Below are 21274 nucleotides of genomic sequence, written 5' to 3'. Positions count from 1 at the left end.
ACCTTCTGCAGAGGTTTTTTACTTCCCTGTCATTTGTCATCTCCTACCTCCTTTCCACCCTCTGAAATCCATCCTTTCCCTACCTGTCCAAACCAGTAACATGCCTATTCATCTCCTTTCTCAAGGGCACTAGATTTTCAAATCAGCCTTTTCCTACCTTCCTCTAGACCTGGGCAAAAATGAATAGCTTAATTTAATGGGGAAAAAAAAATTCTGCATTGATTTCATTCCACGTTTGAATGAATAAAATATGTACAGCTGAAAAAAAACAGAGAAGTGGCATGTTAGGCAGGCAGCAGCCCTGCCAGCAGCATACCCACCTTCTCAGGAAAAGTCTGTACCTGCTTGGTAGCATCAGATGCTCATCCCATAGCAACAGAGTTGTTGATTTGCTGGAAACTGTCTGGAGTGAAGGTTTTTGTATGTTGTTACAATTCTCTGTCTTCTATTGTGCTAGTCTTTCCAAACTGGATAGAGAAGCCTGAGTAGATTGCTCTTTGTGCCTTAAGTTAAATGGGATGAATATAAGCCACACATTAGACAGATGGTTTGGGAAAGAGGCCAGTCTGTTGTATATTTGAGCAGTGCCTAACAACTTATTTAAGTCCTGTGCAAGACTGGAGGGAGATTCGCAAACGCTATGTTAGCACAGATGACAGGAATACACACAAAAGCTGACATAAACATACCACATTTAGGTTTTGAGATCTCTTCTGGAGTATGTACAGCACAGTATCGCACAGTATCTAAGAAGGAATATTCATCTGTGACAATTTCAAAATGTTTTACACAACTGAAATGTGAGATGATCATCCTAACATCTCATTACATGCTCTTCTTTCCACACCCACGAGCATATTAAGCACCTCACATATGTCTAAATCACACTGCCTTGAATAGATTTGTGATTTATGTGTAATGTGATGTATATACACAAACAACGTAATCATTTCTTTCAATATGAGTTTTTGAAACAGGTGGCTTATACTGGAAGTTTAAACTTGCTTTTAGTATACTGATCTGCCAAGCACTTCTGCTAACAGAAGATGAGCTGGTGATTTCACATTTAACAGGTACATTCTCTTCAGGAATTCTCGGCAAATGCAGATGCTTTTCCTAAGAAAAAGTATAACAACTAATTGGATGTCTATAAAAAAGTCTTTGAAGCGAGCTGAAACCACAATGACACAAACCCTGACTGTAAGTAATTAATTGCAAAATAGCATGACAAGTCTCCTGTCCAAGACTGCTTGCCAGTAAGGTCTGAAACAAGGGAGAACTTCATCTAATTTTTCCTGGCACTGTAAATCAGTGATTCCTTTGCTCAAGACTAGAGTACACTTTTATTTCCACCCAAAGTTAGAGTTAAAATGCTATAATGAGGCTGTTGGAAAGAGTCCTACTGACTTCAGTGGATTTGGGGTCAAGTCTCTTGACCCCAGACCAACAAAGCATTTCTAGGAGACTTTTCATATGTTCAGATACATATTGTACTTTAAAAGATTTATTAGATTTAGGTTTCCAAGAGCTATTCTATAATTCAGACTTATTTATGTTATGTTACTGCCTCGGAGTTCCTGTAAAGATACAGGTTTGACTGATCGAGACTCTACGTATACAGAACAAAAAGTCCTCATTGAACTGAAATCAAAGACCAAGAATGTAGCCCACCAACTGACCCCACTGACAATTAAATTCTTCACTTTGTAATATTTTATTCTGCCCAAGCACCTAAAAGAGCTTGTTTCAGTCCATGTGCAAGAGAAGACACCCTTGGATTTTGGAATGCTAGACAACATCTGTAACCCTGCAACAATTCTTCCATATGGTCATATGCCATCGAGTGAACTCACTAAAATGGTTGGCTCTCCATGGTGGGATAGTGATGGATTTCATTAAAAGTCAACCAAAGAAAATTTAATATTTATGTGTTAATGTTCACAAAATTTAAGATTTATATGTGTATGTTGATAATCCACAAAAAGGAACAAAACAGAAGAGGTCATAGACCCTAAGTCTCTCTGGAATTTGATTAGCCCAAGCTCCTGGTAATTTGAGCTTGGTTTTATTTTTTTTCCCCAGTAGTTCCATGACATCAGACAACATAGAAAATGGGGGCAGAGCATAAAGATATCTCTGCACTAATCAGGAAATAAAATCACTTAGGTAGCAGAAGCTCAAAACTAAGAAACTCAGCGTTGCATTCAGCCATGACCTGGAGAGCTGAAATCACCCCAAACCCATAAGCATGGAAAGATATGTTAGGTGAGATACATTACTCAGTGCATTCACAGAGTGCTTGGTAATATATCAAATATGATATGATAGCACACATTCAGATTACTCCTACTGTTACCATATTGATGATAAGGCAGCAGTAGCTTCCTAAATCACTTTTCACTGATCATTTTGCACATATCTGTGCTTCCAATTAGTCTTAGGGCAAAACCAAAGGGGCTAGACTCTACAAAAGGATGTTCTTCAGCCAAGAAATTAAGATATTCACTCTCATGTCGATATAAAGTGTTCCTGACCAGTTTCTCCTTCAGAGATTTGCACATACGCTGTGACCCACCCATCTGACTTTTCTCACCCAGCAGTGAGGCTTTTATCAACCCATTCTATTCATCATTGCCCAATTCTCCTCTTCCAGGGGATTTCAAGCATTTTATATGAAATTGTTCTTAGATCAGAGAATGTAAATTGCCTTCCCATTTCTTGCCTTCTCTAGGTCTCCTTTACACTGATTTTACACTTCAATCAATGTGAGGTTTTTTTGAAGAAGGTGCAGGTCACAGAGAGCTTCCTCCAGCAGAAGGCCAGACTACAAGAAGACATGGAAGGCTTGACTGTAATGAGGTGTGTGCTACTGAGAGACATTGCACTGGACGTACAAGAGCATACACTAACAATCTGTCCTTGGCTCAATAAAATAAAATGCAATAACTTTGGCTGGAAGAATTCAGAGATTCATCATGCTTAGACCGTGATGTATCCCAATGCTTAAGGCATGTGAGAAATCACTTTAAAATCCTTCTGGCAGAAGAGTAATTCTATCTATGCTGTGCAGAAATGTTGGTAAAAATTTCTGCTACATTATGAAACAAAAACTAGAGGTAATGTGACCCTATCATTATTCTGTGTATGAGATTCAGTTGCCTCCTTTCTGGTGCTATATCAAATGCCTAGTGTTATTCTACATCCTACCAGAAAAGTCCAAGTCTCCCACAGATCCTTTGCCATATTTAGTCTCACATGATTGCCTAAAATATTACCAGACGTATAAAGTGGCACTGGGGTATGTGCTGAAATAATTGAAGACTATGCTCTTGTCTTTTGAGATTGCACTGTCGTAGTCATCTAATAACATGACAGTTTTAAGGACATATGTTCTTCATTGGGATGAGAAGGAAACAGTCTTGTCCCAAACCCCAGCATCAGTTTTGGTAAGCTTCACTGGAGCTGGGAGTTTCGTGGGGTGACAGGGTACACAAACAGAGGCATAGGTGCTGCACAGGCTTCTGAAGTGTAAACCTAAGCAACCTGGAACCCAACTCAAAACAATCCCCAGGAGTGTCAGGTAAGACATTATTCTCATTGGTGACTGGTGATTTTTCCCTGTTGCATTCATTTAAGGGCAAATCATGCTTGGTTATATATACATTACATGCCCAAGAAAGCACACAGAAATGCACAATCAGGAAGCTGGTTCTGATGAGAAGGTTAAATTTAGGGTACAGCCTTATTCCTTTCAAGGAAAATTGTTTTTTTTCCAGAGGCTGGCTTCTTTCACCTTCTTGTATTAACTTTTCAGGACAGAGAACCTAATTCTGAGTACATTAAAGCAGGTGTGAGTGAGAAATAATTTCACTGGGTTGAGTTTTGTTTCACTTACACATCAAAGTCAACATTCCTTCTGAAGGTCTTGCTGTCAGGTTCACATTCAATTGAACACATGTAGCCTTTGAAATATAGAGGAGCTGAATAAGCCTTTAAAGCAAATCCAGAAATTACTGAAAGGGTCATTAGACTATATCAGCACTCAAAATTTCTTTTTTTTTTCTTTGTGTGTAGTGAAATTCTAAATTACTAAAATTAATGCAAGATGTTCACAGGTTTCTCTAGTCACAACATAATCAGTCATACACTCACAGCAACTCGACTGGTGGGTCTAAGTTAACTGCCCTTCATTACTGTGGTAGAGTTATTATATGTAATTGTAAGAAGGCATCCGGATTGGCACCAGTGTTTGCTACAGATAAGAGTTTCAGCTGATCAGTTAGATATGCTTCAAAGAGCTTAATTGCTGCCCTAGGGTTACTTTAATCTCCACATTTCTGTGTGTATATGAAATATGTCATAACTGTCTTCTTGCTTCTACTGTGTGAAATGTGTAGGTCATTTCAGTTTACAGTACCCTTTATGTGTATTGGCACCAGATTTAAATGTTTCTGAAATTCTGTAGTATTAAAAGGAAACGTATTCTCATCAGTCAATTAGTCCTTGAGCTGGATTCTCACCCACCACTTTTTGCAGGGTAAATTAGCCCTTTGAGAAGTGGTTGGAGAGATACATGGGCACTACTACCTGATGTATTTTACATATGTCAATTGTAAGTGGTTACCAGATGGGAGGATATAAGAGCAACCTGTGTTTGACAGCTCCTGTTGGGGAGGAGCAGAACAAACTAGAAAACGGGCTGGTTCAAACTTTTTCATCAGGAAAGCTGTGTTGCTGCCTCAGAGATGAGGGCTAAATAAATCATGTGATTTTGAACCAGTGCCTAATACCATACATCTCAGCTGTTCAGGGAGCACTTGAAACTCTGAGATTGACAGACATGATCAAGCTCTGCTACTCTTTGCCCTTGTCCCCTTGCCCTGCACCAGACACAGGTACTGAACCCCAGTAACAGATGTGAGGACCTCCAAGCTGCAGAGGAAATAGGAGAGATAAGTGAGCCAGACTCCAGTCCTCCTCTTTCCTAGGACTGCCGGGGTGACCACGCAGCCTCTCCCTCCATACTGGGAGCAGAACTGTGTGTGAGTGAGCAGCTGGGAGCACAGCACTGGGATTGTGCTGCATGTTGGCAGTGACAGCGCACTGGCTTCATCCCAGCACACAGAGTGACTTTCAGGGAAAATATAGGGGGTCTGCTCTGCTGGTGCTGGGGAGAGGAGCTTGCCTGGGCATAGGGGCACACTGAGTGCCAACACATCCAGAAGCTCCTCTTGTTCTCACACTTTCCTGCCACAGGCAGACCTGAGTGTGAATGTGGAGGAAAGAAAAAAACACTCAGTGGATGAGACAAAAGATTTTGGCACTGAGAAGGAAAGCTGTGTGGATGCTGAAACTCACTATGGACTGAAATATGGGGGCCAGGAAAGACACATAGAAGACTTCAGTCATATTAACTGATACTAAAACCTACCCAAAGGAAAAAAACCAGTGTTTGCAAAATGTGAGGTGTTGTGGTTTTATTTGACATGAGGTAAAGGAAGGAGGGACAAGAACAAAATTTTTACAAGCGTTTAGGCATTTAACTTGTGATGCTTAAAGTCCGAAAATGAGATGCAGCTTGTTTGGTGCTAATGACACACAGTTAAATGCCAAAATACAATTGACTCACTGAGATGCCTTTTGTGTTTTATCCTAAACATGCGAGTCTTTCTCCATTGCACAGTAGAGATATGAGAAGCATACACTGGTTTTAAAACTGGAGCTTTGTTGACAATATAGCCTTACAGAAAGCTCCAAAAATAAGTGCAGAGAAATTTACTTTCCTTGTGTGTAATAGGTCACTATGGTAACTTGTTACTGACTTACTGCAGTAGTCCTCTGTTGTAGGAAAGCCAACAACCTCACATTTACTTGTAGTCATCAACATAAAAAGTCTTCTTGAGTCTGAGTCTGCCTAACATATCAGCAAGTTTTTACCAGTGCAAAGTCCATTATTTTATTTATCTCCAGCACTTCAGGTACAGGGAACCACAAAAAAATATTTGCTTTATTCATTATACAAGTTTAGCAGGTGTTTTCATTCACGACCAGGCATCAGTGTGCTGCATTTGACTGCATACGGTAACTATGTGCTGCTGCACTTGTGAATATGCATTTCAGAAAAACAGAACAAGTTTTAGGGAACCATTTGAACCATCTTTCCTTGGAGAGTTAGTAAGGTGAATATATGGAAATGGAAAGACCGTGGTGGAACTAATTTTGTATCAAGCATCAAACTAATAACTCAGGTTTTGGACTTTGCCCTGCTGAATGCTTTCTCTGTAGCATCTCTCTGGAGAGTTTAATGCAGCAGATATGCATATATGTTAACAGCTTACCTCTTCATGAAGTTTTCTGCCATTCCTCCATGGGGCAGTTCGCTTGGGGGGATAATCTTAGTATGGCATCATATGACAGACAAGAGATAAACTATTTTTTTTTCTCATGAAGCTGATTTTTGATTATCTTGTTTTCCATATATCTAAAATGAAAGCGAGTTGACTGGAAAGCACAGATCTGCTAATTGCCTCTCAATATGTCATCTGTTTTCTCAGAGCAAAACAAATATGTTTATTTTTAGTGAGAAATATGAATATAGTTCCATAACGGTGTCAGAAAGTGGGACATGGGTTTAGGGAGAGTTCCAAGTCTGTTACAAATATCCCAAAATTCAGGCTTTGGTTAGTCTTCTGTTGTGTCTGAGCACATAAAATTATCTTTAAAATCTAGAGTAGATATGGCAGAGCAATTGAGAGAGAAATTAAGAGCCCTTGAACCTGGGCTTTCTAACTTTTATTTGACATCCCTGTTTTGGTTTGAGGCAAAGTCCTGGTTGTGCAGTAGAGAGCCACAATCAATTTAGTTTATGTGGACATATCTCTACACCACACAGATGCTACCTCGGCTCCCAGATGCAGCACAACAAGAGGACTTCTGTTGGTCCTACCAAATGGGTTCATACAGCCTCTAGTTGCAGAGCTGGATCATTCAGTGATACCTTGGATATCCCTCACAGTGATCTCTATGTGTCCAACCCTGTCCATCTGAGTGGAGAACCAAGCCCAGACTCTGGGAGCTTTCTAGTAGAAGCTGCACTTAATCTCCTTCCATATAAAGAAAGCAAAGAAGTTTCAAGTCACAAATATTCCAGGGGAAAAAAAAGACTAAATCAAACAAGGAACAACAACAAAACCCAAAACTAAGAGTTCTCTCTCAGCTAACTCAGTATTTGTTCTGACTAGTACAGAAATTCTCCTTGTTCAAGGTGAGCTTTAATTCCCTGCCCATACTGGTTTTTATCTATTAAATGCCCTCATTTCCAAAGCTGGCCCATGATGTCCTTGCAGCTTCACTGTTCAATTGTTTTTAGAGTCCTTATGTGCATCTGCATAAGTATTTCAAGGGCATTCTCTTCCAGCAGAGACTAGTGGAGTCATTTGTCTGCTACATTACACATCAATAAATGCTGAAAAACCCAGTTTACATTATTTTGTCTGACCCTTGAATGCAGAGACTGCCTCTGCTTTATAAGAGATGAAAAGAGAGTTATCTGAAACAAATGACTTTCAGGAAAAGGTTTGGAACAGATCAAACCACTTGTGGCAGTTTTCACCATGAGGGATGTCTGCCAGTTGTCTTACAGACAATGTACTTTAGAAAGCAAAAAATATTTGGCATTAAGTCTCAAGTTACAAATTCTGAGTTGAAAAAAAATCCAATAGCAGAAAAAAACATTGAAGCAAAACCTGTGAATTAATTGCAGCAAGAAAAGCAGATTATAGGCATAAAGCCTTTTCTCCTACCAGTGTGTTACGAAATACAGTAATGGAAGACTATAGACACAGTTGTGGAAGAGACTGTATTTTTATTCTCTGTTTGTGCAGAACTGGCACAGCAGAGTTTAATCCAAGGTATATACTCTTAGGTTGCCTCTGGACTCATCTTCTAGAAAGCCCTATAGGATCCTAGCCCTCAGATTTTCCAGGTAGAGTTCACTTTAATACTCTTCTGACCTGTTTGCCAGGACTTCTTTTACCTGGAAATGTAAGTGAAAGGAGGAGGGAGTTGGAGAACAAAGATAGATGGACACGGGATATGGGATCTGGATGAGCCCTGGACGTCTTTGCACCGTGGATTAATCCTAATGTACATACAGCTGGTACAGAAATACAGACATCCACTGAATATAGAGTTAGAAAAGCGTGAGTTTCCAAGGCCAATAATGAATGGGCATTAAACAGTGAAAATTTGAGAAATATAAAAAAAGTTACTCTGGAATTTCAGGAAATACCAATCCCTGGAAGAGGACAGAAGGTAAGGCTACTTTGGCAGGGCTTGTAAATTAGAAATTGTATCAAGGAATAGGACTCAGGTAAGACACATGTATTGCTATAGCAACAAAAGGCAAGTAAATCCTGTACACCAGCCTTGAAATCTACAGCCCCCATAGACTGAAGGCAGGTGGCAAGCATCATACGCCTTCTCAGAAGGAGTCTAGAGAGAAATGGCTTGGAAGAAGCTTTTGTGACATAGGTACAAATCCCTACTTACAGAGTCATTCTCAATGGCACAATGTCAAATGCAGCAGTGGTACTTTTTAATATTTTGAATAATGGACTGAATGAGGAAAGATAATATGTGTATTAAATCTACAGATGGCACCAATCTGTGAGGGATAGTACATGTAGGGAAGGGCAGGATAGACAGCAATTTTGTTCTGCGTCTCAGGAGTCACCACATGAGCAACCCCACATCATGTAGTGCTGTTATCCTATGTGTTGTCATATATGTGTGGAGACCCTGAGGCAGGTTTCACCCACTCACTGCAACAGCAGTAGCGGTAGTCACTAGACCTGTTGGGTGCTGACATGGTCATAACTGCTATAGGCCCTTGTATCCTGGTAAAACATGGAAATTTGTGAGGCGAAGGGTGTAGAGACAGCATGTGCACTTAAGGTCACCACGTAAAAACTTGACCGTCTAAAAGAGATTTAGCAACATACAGTGTGGAAGTAAATCACAAACTGAGATGTGCATATGAAGGCTACTAGCTCAGACACGACCTGCAAGGACTTCCACAGCACTCCAGCACTTCTTTTATTTCCTTTATTTCACTCACCAAATTGTGCTGTGACTCACTTCAAGAACAATGGAAAAAGGGCTACCTGTGTGAGTTCTCTCTTTTTATGTCTCCTGGAAATGTCTAGAAAGCAATGAAATTGATGCTTTAATATGCATGGAAATTTATGAAAACAACAGGATTTCATTTCCTAATATAATTGCTGAATTGATTTGCGTATGCAGTGAACTGCTCCGATTTTCTTAGTGGCAATAATAAAGTAGAGTCTGCAGTAATTTAGCAGGTGTTCACAGCTATTCTGAGTGGATGTAAAAGGTTACTGCTTTGATTTAAAAGGTTCATTCAAACTCTTCTTTCACTTCGCAGAAGTCTAATGGAAGATGAAAGGTTCAAGGTAATGAGAACAAAGCCCATTTGAATCCAGGATATAATTTCTTTCCAGATAGTCTGAGGAGGTTTTTCATATCTTTAGGACACTCTGATAAGAGCTGCTTTTTTTTTTTTTTTTCCCTAATATCTAGCTCTGCCTATCTTGAAAATGAAGTTTACATTTATGACTCTAATATTTTTCAACTGCGTTCTAGTTAATTCTTATTTTTGTTCAAGAGAGACAAAATATATTAACTTCAGCATGAAACAGTTGCTGTCTCCCAGTCTTCAATTCCCCTTTTTAAATAATTCTGAGTGAAGAGCTATACTAGACTGATAAATACAGGCGAATGAAGCCGTTAGGCTCCACACACCTTGCTAGATTAAGAAATATGAGTCTTGTATGCTTCACAACTTGAAGCTGAGGACACTGTTTATGATAATACAGTGGGTCACACTGAAGGTGAATGAGAGAGGAAGTTAGGTACTGACACCGCTCCACAGATTTTCTGGTGTTTCTCTCTGATGAACAGTTAAAATCCTTGCGGTGAGAGCTGTGTGAAATGCTTCTGGCAAGCCTCACATTTCAGTTAAAGGTTTTGTCACTTTTTAAAATTTTAGCCCATGGTTATCAAAGCAGAGAGGGCTCCTCACACAGGTGACAGGCAGGAAACCTTCCAACAGCCTTCTCCCTCATCACAGCAGACGCATAAGCTATTTTATCTCTATTTCCATTGCTGCAGGATAGACAGTGGGAAATACCATCAGAAAAGTGTGTGATATGAGTTAGAAACTATAAAAGGAGAAGAGCAATTACTGAGAAATCCTTGGAGGTATGGGTTTCTTTAGGAAAGGAAAGATTTTGGTTAAGAACACAGCCAGTTCTTAAGATTCTCCCACTTGGTTCCTGGGCCTGCTAAAGGCTTATTGTATAACATTGGAAGAGACTCTCAGGTCCAGACTGTATTTAGTTTCCTAATTTCTCATTCATTATGAGCACCTGAATTTCAAAGGAGTCTTTGGAAGGCAAGTTTACTCTTTGTGCTTAATTTTCCATGTCTATCAGATTGGGAGCAGCTAATCCTTCCTGCTTTCATAGGAATGCTGTGCAGTTAACAGTTTGCATTTCTGTGAAGTGCTTAGATATGACAAAAAGAGTTATTACAGGTAGGCAGAGAAAAAACATTGGAGTCACTTCGGTCCATCAGCTTCTAAATATGTCCTAGAGATCTTACAGCTGTGTACATTAAAGCTTTAGAAGTAAAATCTCCCTTTGTTTGCCAAGCACAGCACACATGACAGAGATGTGAGTTCATGAAGTTCATTCTTCAAACACACGATTTGCTCTACTGAGTCTCTAATAATTTACCTTATGAAACCTGCTGGGAATTTCTCATTTTAAGAGTTAAATTGATTCAGTCAAGTTAAAGGCAATCATGTATTTACTTCTATTCCAAACCCAGTTATTACTCCTCCATTTTCTTTCTATCAGCTAAGGCAGTGGACTGCAGTCCTATTTCATCATTTTACAGGGAATCAAACCCTGCTCTGCCTTCTGCCTTCTGTCCTTTCAGCCTTTCAGGAATAAATAGTGGAGAAAAGGGCATACCAGGTGGTCACCATGGAGAGAACCACATAGAGGGACTAATTGGGCACTGTGTTTGTGGTTTGAAAAGGGCAGAGATGTGAAATTTCTGGAACAGCACACATGGCAAAAGAATAAATAGTAAAATGGGGCAAGAGGTAGAAATTCAGGACTGGAATAGGATGCCTGAATACAGTCAGAGATCCTGGGTAGAAGAACTCATCGTTACCTAAAAAATGGAGTTTGAAGGGGAAACCTGTTTCTGTCGATGGGTGAAATGACTGCTATCAACAGAAATAGGATCTGAGCGTACGGGTTTCATTCATAACAGCCTGGAGTCCCAGATACCTTCCCTTCGAGCTACAAGTGAGACCAGAGAACTTGTAGGGATTCATCTGCCAGAGGCATTGTTCCTGATGGAAAGTTTAAGGGAATGTTCTTTGCTACACAACTTGGCCAAATTAACTTCAGAAGAACGCACCTGAAAAGACTTTTTCAAAGACTTGATATTTTTGCATGGGCCTTTAATTCTGAAAATTAATTTACAATTCTGTTGGTTCATGTGGGACTTACAGATTTGCAGTTCCTCATATAGCATCACTGTTGGCCACTCTGAAGACTACAAAGGCTTTTTCAATAATGAATATAATTCCAGGAAGAAGAGGGATTTCTGAAACTAGGGGGGTAGCTTAGTATTTTTCCCCCCAGGCCTGTTTCCTTCAAAAATGCCATTTAACCATATACCATAATGCCATAAGATCACACACAGCCATGAAACTGTCCTACCAGTTTTAGCTTTTAGACAGGTGAGTAGGTTGCAAAGTCATAGATTGATTTTCTTTTTGTCTTTAGCTGAGCAGTAGTATGGTCTGTATTTGTCAACTTCTAGCCATGCACATGATTGTACTGAAACTTCTAAGGTGATGTAGTTTTATAGGCATTTTAAGACTAACACTTTCACTTTACTAAATCCTGTGATGTTACTAAATCAGGGATAATATTTATTCACAAAAATAATACCTTTGCAACTGAAATTTATTTGAACATTTTTCATCACCTCCACACTCAGTGGAACTTGGTCCAAATTATCCACAAATTAAGGAAGTAGTCTTCAGGTGAGGTGTTTTATTTGGAAGCCATTTTTGCACCATAAACTTTCATGTCATCAGGCAGCTTTCTGAAGCATTACTTCTCATGCCAGAAACATGAACTTTTGTCTATAACAAAACAGACCTTTTGTATAGAGGATGTATTCCTACACTGAAATATGGGGCACAGAGCAAATGATTTTTCTTCTGATATGTCTCTTTATATAACCAGTGTTGTCATGACAACAGCAGAGCAGAGTTGCCTTTTCAGTAGCAGATGCATGACTAAGGGCCTTTGTCTTACTGATGAACATGTCTGTAATTCTCAGTCTCTCAGGAACAGAAAACACAAATAACCATCCCACACAATTTGTTCCTGCTCACAGAACTTTCTGTGTAAATGGCACATTACTTATAAACAGGGAAATCTTTTGATTCTGCCAACACTTTGCACTTCACAGCCAAAGCAGCTTTGCAGACCATACATGGGTGCAGGGGGAGCAGAGCAGCTGCCCACAATGTTCTCCCTTGTGTACGAAAGCAGATAGCTACACACTACACCAATGGGGTAAAGGAACCTACCATTCTTCAAGACTCCTGATAAGTCTACTCCAATTTTTAGGTGATACCCTGCAGTGAAAAGGTGAATAATACAATAGTTGTACTAAGTTATAGAAATAAAAGTCTGGAAATTTAGGTACTTTCTTCATCTCAAGGGATGAACTTATTCCTAGTGCCCACAAACCTTATGCCTCATGTGTGTTACTTTAAGCCTGGGGGCAATATACCTTCCTCACTCTCACAGCTACTATGATCAATATTTTATTGATGTCCGTGAGATGTTCATCCCATGAAAAGGAGCACAGAGTGGAATCAGCATTAACCAGTGACAGAGAGGGAACAAAGAGTGAGCTTACGCTGCATTTAACTGAGCAACTGCGATGTCCCGCTGGAAAGCAGTTAAAGGTGGAGTGCTTTGACATAAGGCTGAGAGAAATGGTGTGTTTATAAGCTCACGAGTTAAGTTGTCATTCAGATTTGTGGTGGACTCACATTAGTAGCCACCCCTCTGGCTGAACTTGACTGGGTCTCACAAATTCCTTGGACACAGAATCATAGAATGGCTTGGGTCGGAAGGGACCTTAAAGATCATCTAGTTCTAAACCCCCTGACACCCTAGTCTACATCAGGATAAGCAGCCTATACAATTTAAAGTGGATACAATTTAAAAAGTTAGGCAACACCTGAGTCAGATAGAAAATGGGGAATAGCTTCATATCACTACACACCTCCAAGATAATGTTAAATACCTCAAAACAAGACTAATAATCTTCAAGAGCTTTGTCTAAATCTACCACCTCACTATGCAAAAAACCACAAAACATGAAAGCATGGACAATGAAGCTGATAAACTAGGATTTTTTTTGTCATTTTGTAATTGTCCAGTGTTGCATTGCAACATCCAGCTCTGTCCCCACTGCCAGTAAACCGAGCTTGAAATAGAGGGACAGCCTTCATGCACTATGCAGGGAACAGAACTTAAATAGACAAAGTGAATTAAGACCATTTCTGATTACAGGGTTTCTTGACGTTGAGTTTCCATCAAAAAGAGCTCTTTTAGTTTCTGGTGCATGGCCTGTTGTAGTAGGATGCAATGCTCTCAGTTCCTCTGTTATACAGGCAAAAACACATGCTCAGAAATTAATACTAATCAATTATTCCACAAAGCCATTTTCTGTTTCACTGTTTCCTGCTAACATGTACAATATTGCAATATAACACTGGTGGTTACTATCCTGTATTTTTGGATAACACTCCAGAAACTTTTAAAACTTGTAGTCCCTGCTGACCCTCAACTGACTTCACTGTAGTTGTATTAGTTTGCACATTTTACTGTTTCATATTGCCTTGCTGGAGGTTTGCAGGCAGTTTGCCATGGCTGTATGGACTGCTAACTTGGGAATTGCTGCAAACTATTTCATGTGCGTATTGACTAACTCAGCTTTCGGTTTTAGCAAGCATGGGTGCCTGCACCTGAAATGGTCATGTTATTCTCCTTTAACAATCAACAGAGAGAAACAGGAACCTCTTGTTTTCCACAGACTGTAAAGTGAGCCAAGCTGTGCATATCTCTGCCCAAGCAAGTATTTTATTTTGTATAATTTGGAATGAGTTCTGCATTTTCCTAATGCTTTCTGTGCACTTTTCTGACTGGAAAGCATTAGCTTAAGTAATTACATGAAGTGCAGATCTGGGGTAGGTGTGCCAGGAACTGCAACCTTTCTAGGCCTGTCTGGCAGCGAGGCCGATTCCTTGTTCTACAAGGACCAGCTGTCATGAAAATTCATAAGGATGCCACCTGAAGGGCCAAAATCAGGAGCAGAGTCACCTCTATTTTAAGCAGAGTTGCAGTTTTCCCCAGCTTACACAGATTTAAAGAATCCTGAACCTTGTGCAAACTCTACTGGTAAAAGTACCAATCACAGCTCTGAGGATCCCTTGGCATCTTAGAATATTGTATCTGACAGGATGGAATAGCTTTCAGATCATTTGTATTGCCATGTTGATATATTTACCTGTCATAAATACTGAAAGGAAATATTTACAAGTTTAGATCTTCTAAAAAAATCTCCAGCATCCCTCTTAGAAATGTGCACAAATGAAGATACTTATTTCAGGTATACTGATTGGATATACTGCAAAGAAATATAACATTTGCCCACTTCAGGAAAGTAGCAACACTTTGTGCCAGCAACAAAATTTTTAGGGTTTGAAAAGCCCTGAATTATGGATACATGTGTGGTCTTTTACAAAAAAAAGGACTAGCTGACTCCTTCCCACTTTTATGATTGGCCTAGCAGGGCTTCTGAGAGGACACAGAACACTGTCTGAGGAGCCACTGGATAGCTTTTTACTCAGGCAACAATTTCTTAATCAGTTCTTTGCCTTTTGTGCATCACTTTGAGTTGTTTCTCTTTGTTGATCAACCACTGCCATCCTTGATATTTTACTAATATGTTGCTGGGGAAACCATACATCAGAGAGACTCCGAATGTGGATGGATCCAGGTGGCTACAGGCAGACAAAACAGCAGCTTATGGCCACCCTGCAGTGTTGAAATGTAATTAAAATGGTTCCTGTCCTGCTGTCTCTTTTCAGAGGTGCTGTTGGAGAGCTCAGGGCGGGGGATCATGCTGTGCCAGGATGCTGCGAATACTCCGTTTGCCTCCACACCGCTTCTGATGCCAGAAGGCAGCAAAGCACGTGTCAGCAGGGCACTGAAAAGCTCCTGAGACTCCTTTCTGTTTGTATTACATTAGGGCCGCTGTGGACTCTCTGACCCACCCTGTCCCTGTGGGAAGAAAAAAAAAAAGGGAATTGATAATTCCAGAAATTGTTCTGGTTTGCTTTTCCCTGCCACAAAAGATAAAATGATCGCACCCTACTGCTCAGGCCCTTCCTTGCATCCAACAGAAACACCTCCCCAGGAAGGGTCTTTTTGTACTTGTAATACCGATTTGTGGATAAAAGTTACCATGGGCGGGAAGAACCCCACTTTCCAGCCTGGCCAGGCAGTGGCAGCACGCCCAGCCACCACGGGAACAGTAACTGCACTGAGTGCCACTGCCCCATGCCACTGCCCCATGCCTCTGCTCCCCCTCCTGGCTGGGCCTGAAACACAAAATTAGAGGGATCTGTCTGAAGAAAATGGTACCATTTTCTTGATCACAGTTAAGGTGAGGCTGAAGTGAGAAGCAGCAATTGACTCCTGATGTAACTCGGTCTAATTATACTGATTAAATGTGGCTGTACACTGGTGAATGCTGTGAAAGGTAGTGGGGATATGGTGCCTGGGTTGCACAGGCTGTGGCAGGATGGCACACCTGATGACAGGGGAAATCTTCACTGCATTGCCATTGAAGCATAACTGTATAAAGCGGTGCTTTGTAAGGCTCACTGTCATATCTATATGCTATATGTACATGGCTACATTTATATGATCAGGATGTGTCCCTTCCCATCCCTGGAGATGTTCAGGGCCAGGTTGAGTGAGGTTCTGAGTAGCCTGGTCTAGCAGAACGTGTCCCTGCCCATGATAGGGGGTAGGACCAGGATGATGTTAAGGCCCCTTCCAACCCAAACCATTCTATGATTCTATGATCCTATACCAGGAACTAGGATTGTTTTGTGCTTTTTCCCCTTCTACTTTAGAAATATGTTTTCCTATATATAGGATTTTGTTTTAACTATTCAGAAAATACAAGATATCTTGCTGCCAGTGTAAATTTAGGCAGGAACACTGCTCAGCAGGAAGTACAAAAATGACCTTGTCAAATGTTGAGGCTCCTCTTCCTTTTCATTTCTGAGGCATGGAGGGCTCTGGCTACTCCAATTTACATGTCCAATTAACTCCAAGTTGCTGGTTCATTTGTGTAGCCTGTTGGCTTTTCACTGTGGGCAAGACAGACAGAGATAAAAGTTTCTGCCAAAGAATTAGCTATAATTAGAGATTTTCCCTATTTTATATATCTCCTTGACGACAGATATTGAAAGCTATGGGCACACGATTTCATGTGCAGTTTGGATCACAGGTATCACTTGTGCAGTGTGATGACATGGAAAAAGACATTCCAATGTGCCAACACTCCAATATGCAATTAACAGAACAAATTAGGTATGCAGGTCTGAAAGTGGAGCCAGTCATGCTAAAATCTGCTCTTATACACCATATTATCTCCTTCCCCTCCCAACCACCTTTTCCTCCTCAATTTTAATAAGAACCCTATTGGCATGGAAAAACAGTGGTGGAAGCATAACTTGGAACAAGACTGGAATTTGTCATGGGATTTTATGGAAATTAGTGCGCCCACGTTAAAGAGTGGTTCAAGAAGGACTCAATTCCACAATCTTTACTGGGTTTTCTTTCTAAACTTATGAACAAGAAGTCTAAAATTCTCTAGCACTTTCTGATAAATGACACTGCTGCTTCTCATCAGATGAGCCTTAGGAGGTCAGTTACATGTTGGGAGCTTAGTAGAGGAGTGTTTTCTGCCTTAATGTAAAACAGCTGCAGAGGCAAACCTGCCAAAGCTGAGTAGGATAGCAGCAAATCTGTACTATATAGGGTAATTATTCATTTCTGGAGGAAGACAACAAATAGAAAACCCCCTCCTTAAATGCCTCTAGGGCCTCAGAGAAAATTATGTAAACTCAAATGCAGATGACTGGAGATTCCAATACAAACCTCCTCTAGCAAGAGCCTAGTAGGGAAAAGACAAAATGGTTTCTCAGGTGTGAGGCTATGGGATATGTGGGAATACTTATCTATACCGAAGAAATACATGCCAGGTGTAAACTCTCTCAATGAGCCACGCACTGAGTATGGTAGCTCTGTTACTAAAGCATCAACCTCAAGCAGGGAAACAGCAGGAAATACATGATAGGTGATGCGATCAAAACTTGGTCAGCTACACCTATAACTCAGTGATCGTCTGCCTGTATCTGTGAGTATGGTTGTGCCAGCTGCAGCGGTTCAGGAGGAGCCCACTGGTGGGAGTCACTCCAGTGAGTTTGGCCAGCACGCCTGGGTGGAAGTCACTGTTTGACAATGAAAGATGTGGAGAGCTGGTGACAGCGGGAAGACCAGCTGGAGCAGCAAAATACACCTGTGAGCAACTGAGAGACATTACTGGAGGCAACAGCGAGGTGAAAGAAAACTTGTAGGAATGAGTCCAGAGGAGAGCCACTAAGATGATCACAGGACTGTAGCACTTCTATGAAGACAGGCTGAGAGACTTGGGGCTGCTAAGCCTGGAGAAGAGAAGCAGCCTTCCAGTACCTAAAGGGACTTACAGGAAGATTGGAGAGGGACTTTTCACCAGGACATGTAGTAATAGGGCAAGGGGGGAATGGCCTTCAGCTGAAGGAGCGTAGGTTTAGATTAGATATTAGGAAGAAATTCTTTACTGTGAGGGTGGTGAGGCACTGGAACAGGTTGCTTAGAAAGGCTGAGGACTCCCCATTCCTGGAAGTGCTCAGGACCAGGGTGGGTGGAGCTCTGGTAACCTGGTCTAGTGGAAGGTTCCTTGCCCACGGCAGGCGGGTTAGAACCAGATAATCTGAGAGGTCCCTTCCAATCCAAGCCATTCTATGATTCTATGAAAAGTCTCTCACCTTTATTAGACTTTTACAACTTTTAGTGTGTGAAGCAGAGTGTCTTACTCAGTAGCTATCCCTTGGCTAAAGCTACAGACTTCCTTCTCTTAAAAGTAATATCCTGTCTCAACGGACATGGTCATACCACGTGTCATATGGTCATGTACTCCTATCCAGAGAGTGGCAGCTCTCCCAGTGTTCCCTTGTCTGCTTTGAGCAGCTATACAGGGTGAGCTTGGGGAAAACCGTGCCCCTTAATGCACCCTGAAGCAGATGTAGAACTCACTTTGTTCTCAGCACTGTACCTCAGAGAGGTTCTGTAAGCAACAAAACCCCTGAATTTAAAGGAATTCTCTTAGTTCATTCTTCTTTAAGCATAAAATAACTGTGCAACTGGAGAAATAGTCAATAAGAAATTCCCCCCACTGTCTGCTAAGAGACATGTCAGTGCGAGTCAATTTTCTTCACCGTGAATATTGTTGGTGTTGTCCACCCAAACTTGTCACACCAGCAGCAACACATTAAAAACATTTAGAAGTTCTTCTAGTGTTGTAAGAATCACAGTGAACCTACAACAAAAGTCAATTGTACGTAATGCCTGCCCCTGTGTAAGATAGCACAATGGAAAATCACTGCTAGTGCCAAAAGCCAACACGACCCCTGACTGTGAACAACTGAGTTGTAATTTTAAGGGCTAAAGCAAAAATATGGTAATTTTTCAGAATAAATCATGAAATATTGTCAAGTCCAGACAATCTTGGCCTCAGTATAGGCCATTTAAAAGTATCAGAAACATAATAGGAAGCCAATAAGATTTGTTCCAGTGAACAGATCTTTGATAAACTTTTGCAAATTCATCCATAACACACAGAGTTTGAAATAAGAATATTCAGATAAATCAGTACTTGCAATCTCCTGCACCATACTTCTTACAAACTGTTAGCAGCTTCCCTTGTCTGGTAAAAATATCTCATAATTTGTGTAATCTATAATAGTCGATATGTTCCTTAGTGCAAAAGAACAACATTCAGAAAGATACTGAGCCTGGAAGAGTGCTTATTTTTGCACATTGTCTTCTAGCTGCTCTTTCAAATTCATAACATGTCATCTGAAAGAGAGCTCAGCTTGTTTCCTGTTAAACAAATGTCTGTGGACCTATTGCCATGGAATTTGGTCCCCTTTCATTTGAAATAGAAGCACCCTCTGCAACTGGCAGGCATACCTGGGAATGGATGATTTCTTCACCATGGTTTTGTAAAGGAGTTTTTAAAAACAGATTGCATTCAGGTAAGGAAGGTTCTTAAACTAATTTTGAGCAAAAGGATAAATGTTTTTAATCACCTCCTCTTGACAAGTATGTCTTGTTTTCCCACTGTTTTTATTTTTTAATGTTCAGTTGCAGACATTCAGGCCAGCTAGGCTGATGCTCCAGAGGAATTAAAATCAGCAATGCAATCAAGTATATTCAAGTGCAATTTTGTTTTATTGCTTACATACTCCAATCCTGGAATAAAAGAGGTTGTACAGATGCTTCCAGAACTCAGCTCTGCCTCAAAAAATGACCACAGGACAGGGATCAAACTGTCAGCATCCTCATTATCCTGGAACAGCCACAGTCTATCTACAGGAAGTTGTTTTTAAAAAAATTCTGAATGTAAGCTAGTAACACTGTCTAAGATATGTTTATGTTCCTCCTTAGACTAAGATATTTGTAAACTCATGACTGCCAGTACTATCTGCTATTACAGGCTATAACCAAGTGCTTAATACTGTACAGTTGCTCTGTTGCTGTTTTCCAAGTGTGACCACGCAGCAAGTTTGTGGGACTGACATTTGTTCAAAGAATTCTCTGTCCTTTCTTTTTAGAAACTGATTTTGAGATAGTTTGGTTTTGGAGAGGTGGTAGAGTTCTTTCTCCCCTTGTTGCTTTCTCTATGGTTTGAAGCTGGTAACTGAGGTTTTCCAAAAAAGGCAATGTGCTTATTTAGCTAAAGGCTAGGTGATGGGTAGCAGAAGAACAACATTTTTCCTAGAAACAAGGGATGACTGTTTGTTCTGTGTACTCTGAGCATACTGACTTAGCATTGAGGTGTGGTACAACAGATGCTGAGTGTGCAGGAGCACTTGCTGGCATCCCAATCTGCAGACTGACTGTAATCTCCTGCTAGAAGATACTTCGCATCTCCTCTGACAAACTGCCTGTGAAGTGAATGAGAAAAGATCCCAGTGTTTTAAGAGGTAGAGTACAGAGCTGAAGTGAGCTCTTTTATAGCCTGCATATTCCCTTTGTGCTTTTACCTAGCTACTTTTGTGGCATCTAAAACAGAAAAAAGGCCAGATAATGAGGGAGGACAATGATCTGAGGTGCACTAACTGGCTGATACACAGTGGTAGATGATTTCTTGCTGACTTTTCAGCTTAAAGGAGGATCCAGTGCCCAGGGGAGCACTGGTCTTTCCTCTGAAACTGTAAGACTCTGCTGCCCTCTCTGACACCTTCTTTTCTTCAAGAATTCCGATAAGGGAGCAAAATTTGCTTTTGCTTTGGCTCTGTGGAAGCAATTGGTCCATTTTACAATAATCTTTCACTTTTTTACAAAATGTTTACTTCAGCCGAGATATAAAGGACTGTCCCTTAATGTCTATGTAAAGTGAAATATCATGGAAACTCTTTTTTTACATTTTGTTCATTGGTGCTGGGACATGAACACACAAAATCCTCAAATTTATATATTATTCTTTGCATTTCTACTTCATTACCAATGGGAACTGATTTGAATGCCAATAAAATGAGAGCAGTTTTATAAGGTTAAATATCCATGAGGGCAAAGAAAAGCTAATTCATCAAGAAATTTTACTTTTTCTAGAAGCTGAACCTATTTTATTTCTGAAAGCAAGATATCCTTGACCCTTCACTGATATCTAAAGGGTTTTTTTCACAGCATAGATTGTTAGCAAATTGGACAAGGCCTCAGATGCATTGCAGGCTCTGTGGGCT

Source organism: Corapipo altera, unplaced genomic scaffold (assembly GCF_003945725.1).
Source record: "Corapipo altera isolate COAL_440 unplaced genomic scaffold, ASM394572v1 0, whole genome shotgun sequence".
NCBI classification, from domain to species: domain Eukaryota; kingdom Metazoa; phylum Chordata; class Aves; order Passeriformes; family Pipridae; genus Corapipo; species Corapipo altera.
Note: the sequence above shows the minus strand (reverse complement) of the source record.